The 5,179-nt window shown below is 38.9% G+C and overlaps 1 protein-coding gene across 4 annotated transcripts in view; it reads left to right on the forward strand.

Moving 5' to 3' along the window:
- htr4 (5-hydroxytryptamine receptor 4) overlaps positions 1–5,179 on the forward strand; it is a 141,204-nt gene that overhangs the window by 23,762 nt on the left and 112,263 nt on the right. The gene's annotated exons all lie outside the window — the stretch shown is intronic.

The following is a 5,179-nucleotide window of genomic DNA, read 5'->3' on the forward strand; positions in this document are numbered from 1 at the left end:
GGAGTGTTGAATCCCGCAAAAAGGGAGAGGAGGAGAGGAAATAAAGAAAGAGAGGCAGGTCGGGCCGAGCGGACCTGACACTTCCTCTGCCTTTGTTCCTATTTTTATCTTTTTTCTCCTTTTTCCTTTCATTATTTTCCTTAGTTTCACTTGCCCCCCTGTCTCTTTTAGCCTTCTCTCCACCATTACAACACACAAATGTTTCGAGCTCAGGCATAATCCCAATTCCTCGATCAATACCTTAATCCTTTTAAAATATCAGACCTATTGTACATGAAACTGCGGTTTGGGTGGAGTATGCACATGGAAATTGCAAAACAAAATTGGTGAAGTTTGTCAGTAGGAAGTAAACAAATATTTTTATGTACAGCGTTCTTGCATTTGTACCCAGAGACCAAATGTTCATTATGAACAGTTTAGAAAACTGGGCGTCACAGTGAACGTCCCATGTGTAGGAGTCGTACTGAATCAATCATGAGAACAGAGAGGAGCTTACTGAGGCTACGTACAACACGAGAACGAAAAGAGAAGCTACTGAGAGAGACGAGCCCCGAGACTACCATCAAAGTCAAATTAACATTTAAATTAAATTGGGAAATTCATCAAGAGGTACAGAAGAGTGTGTCCTCATCTCTTGGGTGCTGAAGAAAGCCTCTGTGCCAGAACAACAGCAGAAGTTAGTTCTCCTTCAGCTGCCCAGGGGCTCCACTGTCACTGTGAAGTATTACCTCCCTGAAGCTCTGTGTCATTGGCAGCTGGATTGCCCCTCACCAAAAGGCAGGCAAATGTAATTACCACTGTCAAATAAGCCACACAGTGTCGTCCTTGTGCCTGCACATGGAAGGGAAACCAAGAGCAGGTCTGTCCAGATGTCTAACGGGTCATTTCTGTTGCTCCTTAAAACACAGCAAAGTGGAGAGAGTGGCAGCTGGTGTGAAGATGGACACTGGCACAGAGCTTTAACTTCCCCTGAGAAGACAGAGTGGGGTAAAGACTAATCTCAGTTTTTACCCTTTAACCGTCTATGGTCATCAGGAAAGTTCAGCTCTTTGGCATCGAAGGCAGAATTAATGCAATTTCTCCTGGTTTTCAGATCCTTCTCTGGAGTCCTGTTTTAGGATGTAAACTTCTTAACTGAACTGAATTAACAGGCTTTGTATCTAGTGTAACAAAATAATCTTAAATCAAGGTCAATTTTTTTCTTTCCGCCAAATATCGCACCAGTGTAAGGAGGACTGCAACTGGAATGGAGAAATAGGGAATGGAATTAGGAGCAGGCCTTTTAAATACCAGACAGAACCTGATTTGTTAAACCAGATTATGAATTCAAACATTTATTTCTCTTTTAAAAGTGCATTTTCAAATTGATTTTGAAATCCCTATTTAATGTGGAATTCACTAATCCTTAATGTATCATTTATAAATTAGTTTTTATTTCCTATTAAATATAAATTAATACAATAATGTATTAATTTCTCTTTTTAATGTCCAATTAATTGTCAGTTAATGAAATCTCCTATTATTATTTCCATGGCAGTTGTAGTCCTTTATATAAATGTATTCAAACCCAGTCAGTAATAAAAGCCTTCACATCTGACCTGAGCAGTACACGCTAATTGTGGTAGCAATGTAATTTCACATATTTACTATATACAGTACAGTACTTTAAAAAAAATAACTTGATGCATTCAGTTTTGTTATATTAAAGCTAATGTTTTGAGCATAAAGCAAACTGAAGTCTTGACGGCGTTTATGCTTTACTTAACATGTGGATTAAAATATTACAGCACGTACTTTTTCACAGTTTCTAGAATGTGAATGCTGTAGAAGCTATATGAGCCCCACAGATCAGCAAGTTCTGAAGCTGCTTGCACAGGAGCTGTGTCCCAGAAAACTCCTGCCACCCAGTGTGGCATCCTCATGAAAGGGTCACAGTTTGGGGGGGTTGGTGGCCAGAGGTCCTGGTTCAGTTCGATGGCCTCTGACGAGACCCGGCTCAGGTCGCCTCCCTCAGCAGTGTGTTCAGTACTGAGGTTTACTGAGTGTGGAGGAAGGTAACAGATGGAGAGAGAGAGAGACAACACCACACAGCTGGCTGTTACAACCACAAACACACATCAGGCTATTATGTGTTTTCTTCAGTGTTTTCAGCCTGAATCAATATTGATCCATTTGAGTTCAATTCGACGTAACACCGGCAACAGGAGTTGTGTGCATTCACAAACTATACCCCTGTTTTTAGGAAGAGGCTCTTTGGTTTTATCATTCTGAAATAATTACAGACTATTCTGAGTTACGAGGGGCGCCGAGCTAATCTAGAGGTACCCAAGATTAAACATTAAATTGCTGGAAACAAGCAAGATGAGCTGCCATGGGCTCTTTAAAATACACCAAGCATGTATGTTCATCTTGTTTTTAAGTCTCTCCTATTAAGTGTAAGAATTTGTTAAAAATAAATTAGCATTTCTAACCTTTTCTGTTGACTAAATTATTTTAAAGCAGCATTAAGCGATTCTTGGCACGTCATTTTCATGAATCTAAATAGCTAATCTAACATTTTAGCTAACATGTACTTAGTTATATATCCACAGGCACAAAGCAAGATCAAATTTAGCCATGTTTGTTTGCACTTGACGACGTGAAGGCCACTCCTCATTGTCCTTTTACCTCTGGTCTCTAATGACTCCTGAAAACAGGTCTGACTTTTTAGCTGCTAAATGTTGCATTTTCTTCACCAGCTCTTTCAGCTGCATCACGGTAAAAATACAGATCAGTGTGATCAAATATATCCCTTAACTGAGCTTTTAATGGACCTGCCTTAGAAATGCCATTACACTGGCTGAGGAACAGTGGGTTACTTTGCCTACTTTAAAGTGTTTCTAAAGTGTTTCATGTGTTTTTAAGTTCTAGACTTTTCTAAACTGATAATGTTGTGCTTATACAGTATGCTGTAAACGTGTGTCACCATATCAACATGGTTCTGTAATTTGTTTGCCCAATGTTGAAAAGAAAGGAAGCATTTCTGTGGTATAAATGTCATATGACTCACCTCATTAATGCAGTTTAACACCCGTTGTGCATGAAAGTACCAGAGGCAGGCCATGTCTCGGTCATGCCGCTAACTGAGCTTTTAATGGACCTGCCTTAGAAATGCCATTACAGTGGCTGAGGAACAGTGGGTTACTTTGCCTACTTTAAAGTCTTTCTACTTTCATGTGTTTTTAAGTTCTAGACTTTTTTAAACTGATGTGATAAACTGACTGTGCTTTTACAGTATGCTGTAAACGTATGTGTCACCATATCAACATGGTTCTGTAATTTGTTTGCCCAATGTTGAAAAGAAAGGAAGCATTTCTGTGGTATAAATGTCATATGACTCACCTCATTAATGCAGTTTAACACCCGTTGTGCATGAAAGTACCAGAGGCAGGCCATGTCTCGGTCATGCCGCCTGAGTATTACAGCTATAGGTCTCTGAGTTGGTGTGAGGGAATGTTAAATTATACAGTTGGGTCAGTAGGTTGCTCTGATGATGAAAACAACTGAGGCTTGTCTGACTTTAGCAGAAGGAGGAAGGATTTGGATGAACAGATGACATTGAACAACTGGATGTTGGAGTATTAGTGATTGTGAATGTTCATTTTTCTGAAAATTTGAAATGACAAGAATGGTAAAAATCCTCTTTGGAAAATTGAAAACCAAAGTAGTTAAAAATGTAATTACATGTTTGACCCGAACACGTAATATATTTCACACTCAACTGTGACAACATTTAAACTCATATGAACTGGGAGGATCTCAGATAAAGATAAGTTGAAGTTGCATAACTGAAATTTTGTAACGAATTCCTTTAGGCTTCCTAACTGAAGTGAAAGGGTTCCAAACACAAAATACTGAAAAAGCCTTCAACTTATAGAGATTACTTAATTAGCCAGAAAACCTATCATATCAGATTCACAATGGACAGTTAAAATAAATAAATAAAGTATCAAAATTGTTACCTGTCAGAGCCGGGGTGCATCCCAAGTCTGTTATTTGATTGTTCCTCGCTCCTTGATCCTTGACCCTCGCTCCCCGTAGAAGTCCCAAAGCTCTTAATGTATGACCATCCTTTGGGGAAGTCTTTTATGGACCAAAATGTGCCTTTATTGGAAGCCAGCTGGTTATTTGACTCTTCAGATGAAGGACTGGAGCCAAGGACATCTTATGGGTGGAGCTAAGATGCAAAGGAAAGATGCAAGTGACAAATATGAGCCTTGGGATGTACCTCCAGTGTTTACTGTACATTACCCATAATGCAACTCAAACGACATCACTCAGCCAATTTATCCAGTTTTGTGTAGCTCCCTCTGGAGCCACAGAAGATGTCATACAACTTCTCTCACATGCTGTAGCACTCCCTGGTACCTGAGAGAAGACACTAGTGTGCACATTTTTTGGAGTTGTCTTTTTATTTGGAGCCGTTATTTTGTTTTCCTTCATCAAAGGTCAGGCCTTAGTCACATTCAGAGCCAACTAAAAGAGCTTAATTTTAACTTTAGGGTAACTGAGACATAAGTGGAATCTAATTGACATTGTGTTGTTTGGTTGAAACTAAGCAACTAAGTTTCACAACCTGGTTAATTAAATTTGTTTCTGAGAGGCTGAGGACGACCTTCAGGACTTTAGATCCATGGAGTATTGATCACAGATGCTCACGGATCTTCTCAAACTTTCCACAGCCTCACAGTGAAGGTCATTTTCTTTAGACTGAAATTACCTCACATAGACGTAACATACTGTATCTCCACACTCAAACAATAGCAAATGGACTTGTTGTTTTTAGGGCTGTAGAAATGCAGTGTACGCTTACTGTATATTTCTAAGCCAGTGGACTGAAAAACGTAGAAAAAAAATAACTGGATAAACAGAATAAAATAAGCAAACATAACTTTAAGTCTAGCATGGGTTTCACCAAATTATGTTCCATTAAGTTGGAGTGTATAGATTATTCACATTCATCTTTGCAGTTCCACTGAGTATTGTAACTCTCTTATCTTAAACAGGGTTTGCTCTTTTCACGTTAACACGAATTATCTTTTATTAAAACCTTCATATATCGCTGAAAAAAGATAGGAAAAAACCAAGTGGACTAAGTTTTAGGTTGAAGACGTTTCATCCAAGAGGCTTCATTAGTTCT

The sequence above is a fragment of the Monopterus albus genome, unplaced genomic scaffold (assembly GCF_001952655.1).
Source record: "Monopterus albus unplaced genomic scaffold, M_albus_1.0 scaffold21.1, whole genome shotgun sequence".
Lineage (NCBI taxonomy): Eukaryota > Metazoa > Chordata > Actinopteri > Synbranchiformes > Synbranchidae > Monopterus > Monopterus albus.